The sequence below is a fragment of the Arachis ipaensis genome, chromosome B03 (genome assembly GCF_000816755.2).
Source record: "Arachis ipaensis cultivar K30076 chromosome B03, Araip1.1, whole genome shotgun sequence".
Lineage (NCBI taxonomy): Eukaryota > Viridiplantae > Streptophyta > Magnoliopsida > Fabales > Fabaceae > Arachis > Arachis ipaensis.
In genome coordinates, this window is record NC_029787.2 from 136,079,124 (window position 1) to 136,099,783 (window position 20,660).

Consider the following 20,660-nt stretch of genomic DNA (forward strand, 5'->3'; position numbering starts at 1 on the left):
ACCCTAGAAAACTCCAAAAACCCTAGAAAATCCTAGATAACCCTAGAAAATACTAGAAACCCATAAAAAACCCTAGAAAACTATTGATAACCCAAGAAAGCCCTGAAAACCCCTAGAAAACCCTAGAAAATCTTAGATAACCTTAAAAAATCCTAGATAACCCTAGAAAACCCTAGAATAACCTAGAAAATCCTAAAAAACTCTAGAAAACCCTAGAAAACTCTAGAAAACCCTAGAGAACCCTAGAGAACCCTAGAAAATCCTAAAAATCCTACAAAATCCTAGAAAACCATAGAAAATCCTAGAGAATCCTAGAAAACCCTAAATAACTCTAGAAAATCCTAAATAACCCTAGAAAACCCTAGTAGACGCTAGAAAACCCTAGAAATCCCTAGAAGACCCTAGAAAACCCTAGAAAACCCTAAAAACCCTAGATAACCCTAGAAAATCCTAGAAAACCCTAAAAAATCCTAGAAAACCCTAGAGAACCCTAGAAAAACCTAGAAAACCTTAGAAAACACTTGAAAACTCTAAGAATCCTAGAAAATCCTAAAAAATCCTAGAGAATCCTAGAAAACCCTAAAAACCCTAGATAATCCTAGAAAATCCTCGATAACCCTAGAAAACCCTAGAAAATCCTAGAGAACCTTAAAAAATCCTAGAAATCCTAGAAAACCCTAGAAAACTCCAAAAACCCTAGAAAATCCTAGATAACCCTAGAAAATACTAGAAACCCATAAAAAACCCTAGAAAACTATTGATAACCCAAGAAAGCCCTGAAAACCCCTAGAAAACCCTAGAAAATCTTAGATAACCTTAAAAAATCCTAGATAACCCTAGAAAACCCTAGATCGGGTATATCGCCGACATCCTCCTGCTGGACATAATCTGCCTCCTCCTCGGATTCAACGTGTAGCCTTTCCTTACGGGGTCTGACGTGCTCTCATCGAGGCATTGCAGCTCCTCCGAGGTCCCTCCTACCCCTCTCCCTCCTGGCAGGTCTTCGAATGTCTGGTCGCACCTCCCTGGCATGCCTACAGTGATCAGGTACATCTCGTGGAAGGTGGAGACATCCTTGGGCTGACTAGGTGTGGGCTGGACGTCATCAGGGAGGGTCGAAAGTCTGGGGTCATCAAGCACATCCTTCCCAGACAGATGTCTGACCCGACAGGCCTACTGGTACCAGACTCAGTACTCCTGTATCGGCCTGTTGTCGGCGGTAGGCTGAATGGAGATCATGTGGCCCTCCTCAAACCAGGCTCTGAAACCATCATACCACTCCTAAAGGCGAGTAGGCCGCCACACATCCTCTCCCCATCCAGTAGTGGTCAGAAACTTGTCGACATTAACCAAACCGCTAGGAACTGGCTGCTCACCTCTAAACTGTCGTTTCAACCGATGGGCCTGGTGAAACTCCATAATATTGAAGCATACCAGGGGGACAACAGACAACCAAGTCTTCCACTCCCCACCGGACCTCACTCAATCCAAAATAATGTCATTCAATCTAGGATCGACATACGACATCCACCGAAATTGCATAACTAAGTGGCATAGGCTCATCAGAAGTAGTTTATACGATAATTGTACTCAAATGTTTCATATTAAAGTAAGGAAAAAATAAAGGTATACCTCGTCCAAATGCAGTCGATCTAGCGCCGTACGCCAATGGAGGACTCTCTGTGCATAGTGGTCCCTAATCTGTTGGGTCATCCCGATCAACCTGTTAACATACGCAGTAATCAAATTGTGTCAATCCGTGTAGGTAAAACTTGAATTGAATAAATAAAAATTGACAAGAACATTAAACGATAACAATTGCCTCACTACTAGAGGAAAGGTCATAATCTGCCTCTCCAGTGGACACCACTGTGAAATTCTGTGGTATATCCACGAGACTAGCAGCGGTGTACATCCGGCTATGTCCGTGGTGTCACAATGTGCTGCATGGCACAAGGAGTGGTACGTTCATGCAAGCATAGCGGACCCCCATGGTAGACAGCTGCACCTCTCAAAGTCAGCCAACAGGGGCAACCATCTGATATGCACTTGATTGTTGGACTTATCGGTCATCAGGTAACTACCGATCAGCAGCATGATCTAGCACCTAGTGTAATGTCAGAGGAGTGACTGGATCCGTGGTACTTGGAGGCATGTGGTGGACTCTGTCCCGAAACCATGTCATCTTGATGCTAAACGACTCCTTCCTCTGGGCACCCTGCTACAGATCATGTGGGGGTCTGGCACCCAGGAGCTCCTCCATGTACTCCTATGTCGGTCATTGGTACCAAGTCTAGAAGTCACGTAGACACCAACCCATTGGCTCTTCGCCTTTGCATAACCCAAGGTGGTACGCAACATTCTGTAGGTGATGGTGCATTCACCCATGGCAGGTGGAAAGTGTGGGTCTCCGAACGCCAGTGCTCCACGAATGCAGTGATCAAGGAGTTGTCAAATACAAAGTCCTTGAGTTTCACTGTGTCACCAAACCCAACCTCCCTCAGGTAAGGGATGATGGCATCCGGTGGTGCTAGTGCGTGACTAACCCGCCTAGGTAGTAGCAGGCGAGGCCTCTGTTTAAAAAAAAAACTTTTATAAAACTTCAATTTCAAACTAAGTACTCTAGCATATTAAAATCAGTTCTAAAATATATAAAATGCAATTGAGATAAACAACAAAACATAATAGACAGGATAAAAAATAATATATAACAAATATTAACTAATAAAAAAATAACTAATATTAACTAACATATATTTCCTTTATGTTTTAAAAAAATAACTAATAAAAACATTTACTTAACTAATTAAATCAAATTACTTTGTTATTTAACTTTTACTACAAGTAAATTATACACGTAACAAATATTAATAACTAGCCAACTAACTTATTCTGTGTTATTTAAATATCCACCAGTATATTCATGTGTTAAAACACTAACTCTATAAAAATATCCTAAATAAAAACACATAGCTTATTAATTTGAACGATAAAAAAACACTAATCTCGAAGCTGATAGCTCCCGCAATGAGTCAACTACCATTTAAGCGATTGATATCAGGGTCCCGTGCGTCTGCGCATGCCATAACATTCGGGGAACTAATAAATGTCAAGAAAATAGTGTGAGAAAGAGAGAAATGAGGGTTTAGTAGGTGCAGAGTGGAATTGGGGGCGCTGTGAACGAGTTTTATTTATAGGCGCTCCCCAGCCTTAAGTATGGTCATATCTCGTTTATACTATAAACGAGATAAAGGCCGTGTCATTACACGTGTGTAAATGTGATACATTGACACGTGTTTGTGTATTATCTCGTTTACATTGATATGGCTATACTTATCTGTAAACGAGATAAGTAATGTGATACAAATCGGTAAATGCTCACCAAATTATGTGTATCAATAATTAAAATATTTATTTAAAAAATCACATGCTTAATTATTCATTTTTATTGTCTATATTTTTTGTACAATCGTAACAATAACCACGTCTTCCCAAATCAATTAAAGACACACAGAGGAAAAAAATTATCTGTCATATCCCATTAATCTCACAGTGGCCATCTCCAACAACGTGGGAAGAAGCGGCATCAAACTCACGATTCAGGGAATTTCTAGTGGCACGATAAACGTTACAGCAAGAGTGACGTGTTTTGTTGAAGAGGATCATATTCTATGCCGAGTTTCACGGTCCTACCGACGGTGGAGTTGAACGGAGGTGGTCTTTAATGCTCCGGCACATTTCCAGGACACGGTCAAGGAGAAAAGGGGTTCCCCAAAGTTAAATTACAAAGGTTAGGGTTTTATTTTACAAATAGGGATATTTTGGCAATTTCATTAATTTCAGTCTTTGCTTTTATCTTAAATCAAACATGATACTGAGATATAATTCAGTTATGTACACTTTACACCAAACATAATATTTAAACTTAATTCAGTCACTGTGTCTCAGTCTTAGTCTATATTCCAAACATAGTCTAAGTGGAATTTTTCTCACACGACACATCGGTTGTCATCTATACTTAGTTCTAAAATTGAATAATTAGTTCGTAGTGGTCTAATCAAAGATTAGATTTTAATGACTTAACTTCTATTTAACATTGAGTTTAGCAGCTCTTCTATAAATACCGCTTCAGGTATAAGTTTATTCCATCACTAGTACTTGCTTTACTCCATCACTGAGTTAAGTATCGAGTCGTGCAAGTATCTCTATTAATTAGAAATGAATCATTTTAATTTTTTTAATTATTTAATAAAGTGTGATCTTTCACCTTATACTCTTTAAAGTAAGGTCAAGAAAAAACATATGAGAAAAAACTTTGAATCATAAAAAATCATACTTTACCAAATAATTGAGAAAAAAAATTAAAAGGATCCACTCATATGATGCCAAAGTCCATCACTCGTATATAAAAAAGTATAAGTAAACAACTCCTAAGCAGCCAACTTTAAACAATTGTAATTAATAATTATTGATTTTGTATTTTTTAAAAAATAAAATTTGAATAATCATTAATTAATGACAATTTAAAAAATCGGAATTACCAATTGACCGCCTCTTCTCCCTTCCCCTTTCCTTTCACGCGAACGTGTTTTCCATCATCACCCCCCAAACACAACCCACCCATCCTCAGATCGCCGAATCGCTGCGCCGGACACCGCCATCCATGCCACCTGCATCTCCGCCGGTATATATGCCCAGAAAGCCGCCCCAACGCCGTCCGAAATGTGACCCACCCCTCTTTGGACCGCCAGATAGCTACGCGCAACGCTTTTGTCAAGACCGCACGCAGCTCCGTTTGTTTTTCCGCCCTAACAAATTTACATAATTCAAACCATTGAACCTATTTTAAATAACTAAATTATAAACCAACATCAATTCAACCAAAAATAATCTAAATTTCAACTAATCTTTTTTTAAAACTCCTAAACCACTGACAAACATCAACTAACATGAACATGAGAGACTTTAGAACATATTATATTATTAATCTATAAAATAGTTTAAAAATCCAGAAAAAAGAAATATAAATCCAATTAAATCAAAGAAACCTAAAAGAAACATCCACGTAACAAAAAGAAGCATCTAATTAAATCAAAGAAACATTCACCTTCCTGCGCGTGACGAGAGAGGATGAAACCCGATGCGGCGTGCGTGGAGGCAAAGTAGGGGAGGCGCGCCCCAATGGTCGAATGGATATGGCGGTGCGACGACGCCTAGTTTCTGGAGAGGAGGACTCGGCGCAACGAGGGTAACTTGTGTTGGAGGCAGTAATGGCAGCGTTGAGCTGCGGTTTTGAAGACGCGCATTTGCTTGCGAACAGACAATGATGCTAACCTGTGCAGGAAACGGCAGAAGCGACGCTGAGTGGAGTTGTCGGGAGCGATGGAGACGGTGTGCAAAGGAGGCTGGTTGGTGGCGCGGCCGTCGTGAGTGGGAGGTGAAGATAAACTGTGAAATGGTGAAAATAGGAATAGGTCAAAAGTCAATAATAATTTTTGAATTAGGATAACTATGGGTAATTAGAAGATTCATCGTAAGTCCTAAGGTACAACCCCCACAACATTGGGTCGTTGTCGAGGAGAACTGAGCCTAATGATGGCATACGGCAACCTCATTAACCGTCGCACAACTTGATTCAGTATCGAGATTGGATCCAAAAGCTAGAACCCGTGGTCACCCTTTTACCCCTCAACCAGCACCACATTGACATGTGGTTGCCCAAGTCCATATTCCTCAACCCAAATGCCTAAAGGAAAAAGTTTGTTAACAAAAAATTTTCAGTGATAATTAACCAAAATTTTTCATAATTTACTTCATTTATATCACTTAATAATAGTTTTATTTTTTATCCCACTCTGTTATCATTTCACTTATCATTTTCTTATCAACTCCACTTATTAATGATATTAATTATAATATCATATACCTTACTATTAGGCATTCTTGTAATCAATACTTAATATTCCTTTTTATAATTTGATTTTTGTATTTAAGAATACAATAAAGATTAATAATAATAAAGAACGGTAATGATAATATCAATTACATTCAACAGACGGACTTACTCGACAAGGTTATTGTCAGTCAACCAATTTTCGAGAATATGAAAAACCACACTAGCTATTGGTATTATCATTCCCTAAACCCTAAACCCTAAACCCTAACTCCTAAACCCTAACTCCTAAACCATAACCCCTAAACCCTAAACCCTAAAACCTTAAAACCCTAAAAACCTTAAAAACCCCTAAAAACCCCTAAACCACTAAAAACCCCTAAAACCCTAAAAATCCCTAAAAACTCCTAAAACCCTAGAACCCTAGAACCCCTAGAACCCTAAAACCCTAGAACCCTAAAGCCCTAGAACCCTAGAACCCTAGAACCCTAAAACCCTAAACCCTAAACTCTAAACCCTAAACCCTAAACCATAAACCATAAACCCTAAATCCTAGACCCTAGAACCTAGACCCTAGAAAACTCTAGAAAACCCTAGAAAATCCTAGATAACCCTAGAAAACCCTAAAAACGTAGAAAATCATAGATAACCCTAGAAAATTTTAAAAACCCCTAGAAAATCGTAGAAAACCCTAGATAACCCTAAAAAATCCTAGATAATCCTAGAAACCCTAGAAAACTCTAAGAAACCCTAGAAAATCTTAGAGAACCCTAGAAAATCCTAGAAAACTCTAAAAATCCTAGATAACCCTAGAAAACCCTAGAGAACCCTAGAAAACCTTAGAAACCCTAAAAAATCCTAGAAAACTCTAGAAAATCCTAGAAAACCCTAATAACCCATGAAAATACTAGAAAATCCTAAAAACCCTAGAAAACCATTGATAACCCTAGAAAGCCCTAAAAACCCCTAGAAAACCCTAAAAACTCTAGAAAACCCTAGATAGCCCAAGAAAATCCTACAAAATCCTTGAAAACCCTAGATAACCCTAGAAAACCCCAGATAATCCTAGAAAACCCTAGTAGACGCTACAAAATACTAGAAAATCCTACAAGACCCTAGAAAACCCTAGAAAACCCTAAAAACTCTAGAAAATCCTAGATAGCCCTAGAAAATCCTAGAAAACCCTAGAAAACCCTAGAAAATCCTAGATAACCCTATAAAACCCTAATAGACGCTGGAAAACCCTAGAAAATCCTAGAAGACCCTAGAAAACCCTAGAAAACATTCAAAAACCCTAGAAAACCTTCGAAATTCCTAGAAAACTCCTAGAAAACCCTAGAAAACCCTAAAAATCCTAGATAACCCGAGAAAATTCTAGAAAATTCTAGGAAATCCTAGAAAACTCTAGAAAACCCTAGATAACCCTAGAAAACCCTAAAAATCCTAGAAACCCAAGAAATCCCAAGAAAATCCTAGAGAACCCTAGAAAATCCTAGAAAATCCTAAAAACCCTAAAAATCCCTAGATAACCCTAGAAAATCCTGGAAAACACTAGAAAATCCTTGATAACCCTAAATAACCCTAGTAGACGCTAGAAAACCCTAGAAAATCCTAGAAGATCCTAGAAAACCCTAAAAACCTTAGAAAGCCCTAGAAAACCCTAAGAATCCTAGAAAACCGTAGAAAACCCTAGAGAACCCTAGAAAACCCTAGAAAATCCTAGAAAATCCTAAAACCCTAGATAACCCTAGAAAATTTTAGAAAACCCTAAAAACCCATAGAGAACCCTAGAAAACCCTAGAAACCCTAGAAAACCCTAGAAAACTCTAGAAAACCCTAGAAAACCCTAGATAACACTAGAAAACCCTAGAAAATCCTAAAGAATCCTAGAAAATCATAGATAACCCTAGAAAACCTAAAAACCCCTAGAAAACCCTAGAAAATCCTAGATAACCCTAAAAAACCTATATAACCCTAGAAAACTGTAGATAACCCTAGAAAATCCTAAAAACCCTAGAAAACCCTAGATAACCCTAGAAAATCCTAGAAAACCCTAGAAAACCCTACATAACCCAAGAAAACCCTAGATAACCCTAGAAAATCTTAGAAAATCCAAGAAGACCCTAGAAAACCCTAGAAAACCCTAAAAACCCTAGATAACCCTAGAAAATCCTAGAAAACCCTAAAAAATCCTAGAAAACCCTAGAGAACCCTAGAAAAACCTAGAAAACCTTAGAAAACACTTGAAAACTCTAAGAATCCTAGAAAATCCTAAAAAATCCTAGAGAATCCTAGAAAACCCTAAAAACCCTAGATAATCCTAGAAAATCCTCGATAACCCTAGAAAACCCTAGAAAATCCTAGAGAACCTTAAAAAATCCTAGAAATCCTAGAAAACCCTAGAAAACTCCAAAAACCCTAGAAAATCCTAGATAACCCTAGAAAATACTAGAAACCCATAAAAAACCCTAGAAAACTATTGATAACCCAAGAAAGCCCTGAAAACCCCTAGAAAACCCTAGAAAATCTTAGATAACCTTAAAAAATCCTAGATAACCCTAGAAAACCCTAGAATAACCTAGAAAATCCTAAAAAACTCTAGAAAACCCTAGAAAACTCTAGAAAACCCTAGAGAACCCTAGAGAACCCTAGAAAATCCTAAAAATCCTACAAAATCCTAGAAAACCATAGAAAATCCTAGAGAATCCTAGAAAACCCTAAATAACTCTAGAAAATCCTAAATAACCCTAGAAAACCCTAGTAGACGCTAGAAAACCCTAGAAATCCCTAGAAGACCCTAGAAAACCCTAGAAAACCTTAGAAAATCTTAGAAAATTCTAGAAAACCCTAGAAAACCATAGAAAACCTTAGAAAACCCAAAGAAAACCCTAGAAAATCCTAGATAACCCTAGAAAATCCTAGATAACCCTAGAGAACCCAAGAAAACCCTAGAAATTTCTAAAAACCCTAGATAACCCTAGAAAATCCTAGAAAACGCTAGAAAACCCTAGAGAATCCTAGAAAACCCTGAAAACCCTAAAAACCCTAGAGAATCCTAGAAAACCCTAAAAACCCTAAAAACCCTTGAAAACTCTAAAACCCTAGATAACCCTAGAAAACCTTAGAAAATCCTAAAAAACTCTAGAGAACGCTAGAAAAGCATAGAAACCCTAGAAAACCCTAGAAAACTCTAAAAAACCCTAGAAAACCCTAGATAACCCCTAGAAAACACTAGAAAACCCTAAAAAATCGTAGAAAACCATTGATAACCCTAGAAAGCCCTAAAAATCCCTAGAAATCCCTAGAAAAACCTAGATAATCCTAAAAAACCCTAGAGAACCCTAGAAAAGCCTAGAATAACCTAGAAAATCCTAGAAAACTCTAAAAAATCTTAGAAAATCCTAGAAAACTTTAGAGAACCCTAGAAAACCTTAGAAAACCCTAAAAACTATAGAAAACCATAGATAGCCCTAGAAAATCCTAGAAAACCCTAGAAAATGCTAGATAACCCTAGAAAACCCTAGATAACCCTAGAAAATCCTAGTAGACGCTAGTAAACCCTAGAGAATCGTAGAAGACCCTAGAAAATTCTAGAAAACCTTTGAAAATCCTAGAAAATCCTAGAAAACCCTAAAAACTCTAGATAACCCTAGAAAATCCGAGAAAATCCTAGAAAACTATAAAAAAACCCTAGATAACCCTCGAAAGCTCTAAAAATCAAAGAAACCCTAGAAAACCCTAGAGAACCCTAAAAAATCCTAGAAAACCCTAAAAACCCTAGAAAACTCTAGATAACCCTAGAAAATCCTATAAAATACTAGAAAATCCTAGATAACCTTAGATAACCCTAGAAAACCCTAGTAGACGCTAGAAAACCCTAGAAAATCCTAGAAAATCCTAGAAAACCCTAGAAAGCCCTAGAAAATCCTAAGAATCCTAGAGAACCCTAGAAAACCCTAGAAAACTCTAGAAAACCCTAAAATCCTAGATAACCCTAGAAAATTTTAGAAAATCCTAAAAACCCATAGAGAACTCTAGAAAATCCTAGAAATCCTAGAAAACCCTAGAAAACTCTAGAAAACCCTAGAAAATCCTAGATAACTGTAGAAAACCCTAGTAAATCCTAAAAAACCCTAGAAAATCATAGATAACCCTAGAAAAACATAAAAAACCCCTAGAAAATCCTAGAAAACTCTAGAAAACACTAAAAAACACTAGATAACCCTAGAAAACCCTAATAATCCGAGAAAACTCTAGAAAACCCTAGAGAACCCTAGAAAATCCTAAAAACCATAGAAAACCCTAGATAACTCTAGAAAATCCTAGAAAACCCTAGAAAACCCTAGATAACCCTAGAAAACCCTAGTAGATGTTCGAAAACCCTAGAAAATCAAAGAAGACCCTATAAAATACTAGAAAACCTTAGGAAATCCTAGAAAACCCTAAGAATCCTAGAAAACCCTAGAAAACCCTAGAAAATCCTAGAATACCCTAGAAAACCTTAGGAAATCCTAGAGAATCCTAGAAAAACCTAGAAAACCTTATAAAACCCTTGAAAATCCTAAGAATCCTAGAAAATCCTAAAAAAACCTAGAGAACCCTAGAAAACTCTAGAAAACCCTAAAAACTCTAGATAACCTTAGAAAATCCTAGATAACCCTAGAAAACTCTAGAAAACCCTAGAGAACCCTAAAAACCCTAGAAAACTATAGAAAACGCTAAAAATTCCTAGATAACCCTAGAAAACACTAGAAACCCCTAAAAAAATTCTAGAAAACCATTGATAACCCTAGAAAGCCCTAAAAACCCCTAGAAAATCCTAGAAAACCCTAGATAACCTTAAAAAACTCTAGATAACCCTAAAAACCCTAGAATAACCTAGAAAATCCTAAAAAACTCTAGAAAATCCTAGATAACCCTAGAAAACCCTAAAAATCCTAGAAAACCCAAGAGAATCATAGAAAATCCTAGAAAACCCTAAAAACCCTACAAAACCTTAGAAAATCCTAGAAAACCATAGAAAACCCTAGATAACCCTAGAAAACCCTAGTAGACGCTAGAAAATCCTAGAAATCCCTAGAAGACCCTAGAAAACTCTAGAAAACCTTAGAAAACCCTAGAAAATCCTAGAAAACTCTAGTTGAAGCTAGAAAATCCTAGAAAATCCTAGAAGATGCTAGAAAACCTGAAAAAACCCTAGAAAACCTTAGAAAACCCTAAAGAACCCGTAAAAACCCTAGAAACCCATAAAAACTCTAGAAAACTCTAGAAAATCCTAGAAAATTCTAGATAGCCCTAGAAAACCCTAAAAACGTTAGAAAACCATTGATAATCCTAGAAAACCCTAAAAACTCCTAGAAAACCTTAGAAAACCCTAGATAACCCTAAAAAACCCTAGATAATCCTAGAAAACCCTAGAAAACCCTAGGAAACCCTAGAAAACCTTAGAGAACCTTAGAAAATCCTAGAAAGCTCTAAAAACACTAGATAACCCTAGAAAATCCTAGAAAATCCTAGAAAATCTTAGAAACCCTTGAAAACCCTAGAAAATTCTAAAAAATATGAAAAACCCTAGATAACCTTAGAAAACACTAGAAAATCTTAAAAAACCCTAGAAAACTATTGATAACCCTAGAAAGCCCTAAAAATCCCTAGAAATCCCTAGAAAACCCTAGATAACCCTAAAAAACCCTAGATAACGCTAGAAAATCCTAGAATAACCTAGAAAATCCTAGAAAACTCTAGAAAATCCTAGATAACCCTAGAAATCCCTAAAAATCTTAGAAAATCCTAGAGAACCCTAGAAAACCCTAAAAACTCTAGAAAACCCTAGTTAGCCCTAGAAAATCCTAGAAAACCCTAGAAAACACTAGATAACGCTAGAAAGCCCTAGATAACCCTAGAAAACCCTAGAAAATTCTAGAAGATCCTAGAAAACTCTAGAAAACCTTTGAAAAGCCTAGAAAATCCTAGAAAACTCTAGAAAACCCTGAAAACCCTAAATAACCCTAGAAAATTCTAGAAAATTCTAGAAAACTCTAGAAAACCCTAGAAAACCCTAAAAATTCTTGAAACCCTAAAAAATCCTAGAGAACCCTAGAGAATCCTAGAAAATCCTATAAAATACTAGAAATCCTAGATAACCCTAGATAACCATAGAAAACCCTAGTAGACGCTAGAAAATCCTAGAAAATCCTAGAAGATCCAAGAAAATCCTAGAAATCCTTAGAAAGCCCAATAAAACCCTAAGAATCCTAGAAAACCCTAGAAAACCCTAGAATCTTAAAACCCTAGATAACCCTAGAAAATTTTAGAAAACCCTAAAAACCCATAGAGAACCCTAGAAAACCCTAGAAAACCATAGATAACACTAGAAAACCCTAAAAAACCCTAAAAAAACTCTAGAAAATCATAGATAACCCTAGAAAAACTTAAAAACACCTAGAAAATCCTAGAAAACCCTAGATAACCCTAGTTAACCCTAGATAACCCTAGAAAATCCTAGATAACCCTAGAAAATCCTAAAAATCCTAGAAAATACTAGAAAATCCTAAAAAATTCTACAAAACCCTAAAAAACCCTAAAAATCCTAGAAAATACTAGAAAATCCTAAAAAATTCTACAAAATCCTAAAAAACCCTAAAAATTTTAGAAAACCCTAGAAAATCATAGAAAACCCTAGAAAATCCTAGAGAACCCTAGAAAACCTTAAAAAACCCTAAAAACCCTAGATAACCCTAGAAAATCCTAGAAAACCCTAGAAAACCCTAGAGAATCCTAGAAAACCATAGAAACCCTAGAAAAACCTAGAAAACTCTAGAAAACTCTAGAAAATCCTAGATAGCCCTAGAAACCCTAAAAAACCCTAGAAAACCATTGATAATCCTAGAAAACCCTAAAAACCTTTAGAAAACCTTAGAAAATCCTAGATAACCCTAAAAAACTCTAGATAAATCCTAGAAAACCCTAGAAAACCCTAGGAAACCTTAGAAAACCTTAGAGAACCCTAGAAAGCTCTAAAAATCCTAGATAACCCTAGAAAACCCTTGAAAATCCTAGTAGACGCTAGAAAACCCTAGAAAACCCTAGAAAATCCTAGAAAACCCTAGAGAACCCTAGAAAACCTTAGAAATCCTAGAAAACCCTAGAAAACTCTAGAAAACCCTAGATAACCCTAGAAAACACTAGAAAACCCTAAAAAATCCTAGAAAACCATTGATGACCCTAGAAAGCGCTAAAAACCCCTAGAAATCCCTAGATAACCCTAAAAAATCCTAGATAATCATATAAATCCTAAAATAACCTAGAAAATCCTAGAAAACTCTAGAAAATCCTAGATAACCCTAGAAATAGCTAAAAATCCTAGAAAACCCTAGAAAACCCTAGAAAATCCTAGAGAACCCTAGCAAATCCTAGAAAACCCTAAAAACTCTAGAAAATCCTAGTTAGCCCAAGAAAATCCTAGAAAACCCTAGAAAATCCTAGATAATACTAGAAAACCCTAGATAACCCTAGAAAACCCTGGTAGACGCTAGAAAATCCTAGAAAATTCTAGATAATTCTAGAAAACTCTAGAAAATCCTAGATAACCCTAGAAAACCCTAAAAATCCTAGAAACCCTAAAAAATACTAGAAAAGCCTAGAGAACCCTAGAAAATCCTTGAAACCCCTAAAAACCTTAGAAAACACTAGATAACCCTAGAAAATCCTATAAAACACTAGAAAATCCTAGATAACCCTAGATAACCATAGAAAACCCTAGTAGACGCAAGAAAATCCTAGAAAATCCTAGAAGATCCTAGAAAACTCTAGAAATCCTTAGAAAGCCCAATAAAACCCTAGGAATCCAAGAAAATCATAGAAAACCCTAAAACCCTAGATAACCCTAGAAAATTTTAAAAAACCCGAAAAACCCATAGAGAATCCTAGAAAACCCGAGAAACCCTAGAAAACCCTAGAAAGCTCTAGAAAATCCTAGATAACACTAGAAAATCCTAAAAAATCCTGAAAAACCCTAGAAAATCATAGATAACCCTAGAAAACCCTAAAACCCTAGAAAACCATTGATAACCCTAGAAAACCATTGATAACCCTAGAAAACCCTAAAACCCTAGAAAACCATTGATAACCCTAAACCCTAAACCCTAAACCCTAAACCTTAAAAAACCCTAGAAAACCATTGATAACCATAGAAAACGCTAGAAAGCCCTAGATAACCCTAAAAAATACTAGATAACCCTAGAAAACCCTACAAAATCTTAGAAAACCATTGATAACCCTAGAAAACCATAAAAATCCCTAGATAACCCTAGAATTACCTAGATAACCCTAGAAAATTCTAGAAAATACTAAAAAACCCTAGAAAACCCTAGATAACCTTAGAAAATCCTAGAAAACCTAGAAAACTCTTGAAAATTCTAGAAAACCCTAGAAAACCCTAGATAACCTTAGATAACCCTAGAAACCCCTAGAAAACCCTAGATAACCCTAGAAAGCACTAAAAAATCCTAGAAAATCCTAGATAACCCTAGAAAACCCTAGAAAACCTAAAAAATCCTTGAATACCCTAAAAAATCCTAGATAACCCTAGAAAACACTAGATAATCCTAGAAAATCATAAATAACCCTAGAAAGCCCCAGAAAACCTAAAAAATCCTAAAAAACCCTAGATAATCCTAGAAAACCCTAGAAAACCCTAGATAACCCTAGAAATCCCTAAAAAACCTACAAAACCCTTGAAAACCCTAGAAAACCATAAATAACCCTAGAAAATCCTAGATAATCCTGGAAAACCCTAGATAAACCTAGAAATTCCTAATTAACCCTAGAAAACCCTAGGAATTTCTAAAAACCCTAGAAAACCCTAAAGAACCCAAGATAATCCTAGAATACCCTAGAAAACCTAGAAAATCCTAGATAACCCTAGATAATCCTAGAAAACCCTAGATAACCCTAGAAAACCTAGAAAAGCCTAGAAAACCCAAAAGAACCCTAGATAATCATAGAAAATCCTAGAAAACCTAGAAAAGCCTAGATAACCCTAGATAACCCTAGAAAAGCCTAGATAACCCTAGATAACCCTAGATAATCCTAGATAACCCTAGAAACCCCTAGAAAACCCTAGATAACCCTAGATAACCCTAGATAACCCTAGAAAACCCTAAAAAACCCTAGATAACGCTAGATAACCCTAGATAACACTAGAAAACCCTAGATAACCCTAGAAAATCCTAGAAAACCCTAGATAACCCTAAAAATCCTAGAAAACCCTAAAAATCCTATAAAACCTTAGATAACACCAGAAAACCCTAAATAATCCTAAAAAACCCTAGATAATCCTAGATAACCCTAGAAAGCCCTAGAAAATGCTAGAAAATCCTAGATAACCCTAGAAAATCCTAGAAAACCTAGAAAATCCTTGAAAACCCTAGAAAATCCTAGATAACCCTAGAAAACCCTAGATAAACCTAGAATAACCGAGATAACCCTAGAAAATCTTAAATAACCCTAGAAAGTCCTAAAAAATCTAAAGAACCCTAGATAACCCTAGAAAACCCTAAAAAATCCTAGATAACGCTAGATAACCCTAGATAACACTATAAAACCCTAGATAACCCTGAAAAACCCTAGAAAATCCTAGATAACCTTAGATAACTTTAGATAACCCTAGATAACCCTGAAAAACCCTAGAAAACCCTAGATAACCCTAGATAACCCTAGAAAACCTTAAAAAACCCTTGATAACGCTAGATAACCCTAGATAATCCTATAAATCCCTAGATAACCCTAGATAATCCTAGATAACCCTAGAAAACCCTTGATAACCCTAGATAACCCTAGAAAACCCTAGATAACCCTAAAAAACCCTAGATAACCCTAAAAAACCTTAGATAATCCTAGATAGCTCTAGAAAATCCTACAAAACCCTAGAAAGTCCTAGATAACCCTAGAAAATCCTAGAAAATCATAAAAACCTAGAAAACCCTAGATAACCCTAGAAAACCCTAGAAAACATAGAAACCCTTGAAAACCCTAGAAAAACCTAGAAAACCCTAGGAAACCATAGAAAACCCTAGATAAACCTAGAAAATCCTAGAAAACTCTAGAAAACACCTGAAAACCCTAGAAAACTCTAGATAACCCTAGAAAATCTGAGATAACCATAGAAAACCCTAGATAACCCTAGAAAATCCTAGATAACCCTAGAAAGCCCTAGAAATTCTTAAAAATCCTAAAAAACCCTAGAAAACTCTAAAGAACCCTAGATAACCCTAGAAAACCCTAGAACACCCTAGATAACCCTAGATAACCCTAGAAAACCCTAAATAACCCTAGATAATGCTAGATAACCGTAGATAACACTAGAAGACCCTAGATAACTCTAGAAAATCCTAGATAACCCTAAAAGATCATAGAAAACCCTAAAAATCCTATAAAACTTTAGATAACACCAGAAAATCCTAGAAAAACCTAGATAATTCTAGATAACCCTAGAAAGTCCTAGAAAATGCTAGAAATCCCTAGATAACCCTAGAAAATCCTAGAAAACCTAGAAAACCCTTGAAAATCCTTGAAAACCCTAGAAAATCCTAGATAACCCTAGAAAATCCTAGATAAACCTAGAAAAACCTACATAACCCTAAAAAATCTTAAATAAACATAGAAAGCCCTAGAAAACCTAAAGAACCCTAGAAAACACTAGATAACCCTGGAAAACCCTAGAAAATCCTAGATAACCCTAGATAACCCTAGAAAACCCTAGATAACCCTAGAAACCCTAGTTAACCCTAGTTTTTCTAGGATTTTCTAGGGTTATCTAGGGTTTTCTAGGGTTTCTAATGGTTTTCAAGGGTTTTCTAGGTTTTCTAGAGTTTTCTAGGATTTTTCCTATAGTTTTCAAGGGCTTTCTAGGGTTTTCTAGGGTTTTCAAGGATTTTTTAGGTTTTCTAGGGTTATCTACGATTTTCTAGGGTTATGTAGGGTTTTCTAGGGTTATCTAAGGTTTTATAGGATTTTTAAGGGTTTTCTAGAGTTTTCTAGGGTTTTCTAGGGTTTTCAAGGGTTTTCTAGGTTTTCTAGGATTTTCTAGTGTTTTCTAGGGTTTTCTAGGGTTTTCAAGGGTTTTTTAGGTTTTCTAGGATTTTCTAGTAATATCTACGGTTTTACGGTTTTATAGGTTTTCTAGGGTTATCTAGGGTTTTCTATGGTTATCTAGGATTTTCTTGGGTTATCTAGGGTTTTCTAGAGTTTTCAAGGATTTTCAAGGGTTTTCTAGGATTATCTAAGATTTTCTAGGGTTATCTAGGGTTTTCTAGGGTTATCTAGGGTTAACTAGGGTTTTCTAGGATTTTCTAGGTTATCTTGGGTTTTCTAGGGTTATCTTGGGTTATCTTGGGTTATCTAGGGGTTATCTAGGGTTTTCTAGGGTTATCTAGGGTTTTCTAGGGTTATCTTGGGTTTTCTAGGGTTATCTTAGATTTTCTAGGTTTTTTAGGTTTTCTAGGGCTTTCTAGGGTTATTTAGAATTTTCTAGGGTTATCTAGGATTTTCTAGGATTATCTAGGATTTTTTAGGGTTATCTAGGGTGTTCTAGGATTTTCAAGGGTTTTTTAAGTTTTCTAGGGTTTTCTAGTGTTTCCTAGGGTTTTCAAGGGTTTTCTAGTGGTTCTAGACTTTCTAGGATTTTCTAGGATTATTCAAGGGTTTTCTAGGATTATCTAAGATTTTCTAGGGTTATCTAGGGTTTTCTAGGGTTATCTAGGGTTAACTAGGGTTTTCTAGGATTTTCTAGGTTATCTTGGGTTTTCTAGGGTTATCTTGGGTTATCTTGGGTTTTCTAGGGTTATCTAGGGTTTTCTAGGGTTTTCTAGGGTTTTCTAGGGTTATCTTAGATTTTCTAGGGTTTTTTAGGTTTTCTAGGGCTTTCTAGGGTTATTTAGAATTTTCTAGGGTTATCTAGGATTTTCTAGGATTATCTAGGATTTTCTAGGGTTATTTAGGGTGTTCTAGGATTTTCAAGGGTTTTTTAAGTTTTCTAGGGTTTTCTAGTGTTTCCTAGGATTTTCAAGGGTTTTCTAGTGGTTCTAGACTTTCTAGGATTTTCTAGGATTATCTAAGGTTTTCAAGGGTTATCTAGGGTTTTCTAGGGTTATCTAGGGTTTTCTAGGGTTTTCTAGGGTTATCTAGCGTTCTTTAAGGTTTTTTAGGGTTTTCTAGGGTATTTAGGAATTTTTCGGGTTTTCTAGGGTTATCTAGGGTTTTCTAGGGTTTTCTAGGATGTTCTAGGGTTATCTAGGATTATCTAGGGTTATTTAGGGTTTTCTAGGGTTTTCTAGGATTATCTAGGTTTTCTAGGATTTTCTAGGTTTTCTAGGGTTTTCTAGGGTTATCTAGGGTTCTTTAGGCTTTTCTAGGATTTTTTAGGGTTTTTAGGAATTTCTAGGGCTTTCTAGGGTTATCTAGGGTTTTTTAGGGTTTTCAAGGGTTTTCTAGGTTTTCTAGGATTTTCTAGGGTATCTAGGGTTTTCTAGATTTTCTAGGGCTTTCTAGAATTTTCTAGGGTTATCTAGCATTCTTTAAGGTTTTCTAGGGTTATCTAGCATTCTTTAAGGTTTTCTAGGGTTATCTAGCATTCTTTAAGGTTTTCTAGGGTTATCTAGCATTCTTTAAGGTTTTCTAGGGTTATCTAGCATTCTTTAAGGTTTTCTAGGGTTATCTAGCATTCTTTAAGGTTTTCTAGGGTTATCTAGCATTCTTTAAGGTTTTCTAGGGTTATCTAGCATTCTTTAAGGTTTTCTAGGGTTATCTAGCATTCTTTAAGGTTTTCTAGGGTTATCTAGCATTCTTTAAGGTTTTCTAGGGTTATCTAGCATTCTTTAAGGTTTTCTAGGGTTATCTAGCATTCTTTAAGGTTTTCTAGGGTTATCTAGCATTCTTTAAGGTTTTCTAGGGTTATCTAGCATTCTTTAAGGTTTTCTAGGGTTATCTAGCATTCTTTAAGGTTTTCTAGGGTTATCTAGCATTCTTTAAGGTTTTCTAGGGTTATCTAGCATTCTTTAAGGTTTTCTAGGGTTATCTAGCATTCTTTAAGGTTTTCTAGGGTTATCTAGCATTCTTTAAGGTTTTCTAGGGTTATCTAGCATTCTTTAAGGTTTTCTAGGGTTATCTAGCATTCTTTAAGGTTTTCTAGGGTTATCTAGCATTCTTTAAGGTTTTCTAGGGTTATCTAGCATTCTTTAAGGTTTTCTAGGGTTATCTAGCATTCTTTAAGGTTTTCTAGGGTTATCTAGCATTCTTTAAGGTTTTCTAGGGTTATCTAGCATTCTTTAAGGTTTTCTAGGGTTATCTAGCATTCTTTAAGGTTTTCTAGGGTTATCTAGCATTCTTTAAGGTTTTCTAGGGTTATCTAGCATTCTTTAAGGTTTTCTAGGGTTATCTAGCATTCTTTAAGGTTTTCTAGGGTTATCTAGCATTCTTTAAGGTTTTCTAGGGTTATCTAGCATTCTTTAAGGTTTTCTAGGGTTATCTAGCATTCTTTAAGGTTTTCTAGGGTTATCTAGCATTCTTTAAGGTTTTCTAGGGTTATCTAGCATTCTTTAAGGTTTTCTAGGGTTATCTAGCATTCTTTAAGGTTTTCTAGGGTTATCTAGCATTCTTTAAGGTTTTCTAGGGTTATCTAGCATTCTTTAAGGTTTTCTAGGGTTATCTAGCATTCTTTAAGGTTTTCTAGGGTTATCTAGCATTCTTTAAGGTTTTCTAGGGTTATCTAGCATTCTTTAAGGTTTTCTAGGGTTATCTAGCATTCTTTAAGGTTTTCTAGGGTTATCTAGCATTCTTTAAGGTTTTCTAGGGTTATCTAGCATTCTTTAAGGTTTTCTAGGGTTATCTAGCATTCTTTAAGGTTTTCTAGGGTTATCTAGCATTCTTTAAGGTTTTCTAGGGTTATCTAGCATTCTTTAAGGTTTTCTAGGGTTATCTAGCATTCTTTAAGGTTTTCTAGGGTTATCTAGGGTTTTTTAGGTTTTCTAGGGCTTTCTAGGGTTATTTAGAATTTTCTAGGGTTATCTAGGATTTTCTAGGATTATCTAGGATTTTCTAGGGTTATTTAGGGTGTTCTAGGATTTTCAAGGGTTTTTTAAGTTTTCTAGGGTTTTCTAGTGTTTCCTAGGATTTTCAAGGGTTTTCTAGTGGTTCTAGACTTTCTAGGATTTTCTAGGATTATCTAAGGTTTTCAAGGGTTATCTAGGGTTTTCTAGGGTTATCTAGGGTTTTCTAGGGTTTTCTTTCTAGGGATTTCTAAGGGTTTTCTCAGATTTTCTAGGTTTTTCTAGGGATTTCCCAAGATTTTCTGGGGTTTTCTAGAGTTTTCTAGGACTTTCTAGGATTTTCTAGAGATTTTCTAGGATTTTCTAGGCTTTTCTAGAGATTTTTAGGGTTTTCTAAGATTTTCCTTGGATTTTCTAGGGTTTTCGAGGATTTTTTAGGGTTTTCTATAGTTTTCGAGGGTTTTTCTAGGGTTTTCTAGGGTTTTTCTTGGGTTTTCTAGGATTTTCAAGGGTTTTCTAAGATTTTTTAGGGATATTTAGGGTTTTCTAGGGATTTTTGAAAGTTTTCTACGGTGTTCTATAGTTTTCTACGATTTTGTAGGATTTTCGAGGGTTTTTCTAGGGTTTTCTTTGGATTTATAGTATTTTCTATGGTTTTCTTAGGATTTTCTAGAGTTTTCGAGAGTTTTTTAGGGTTTTCTATAGTTTTTGAGGATTTTTTC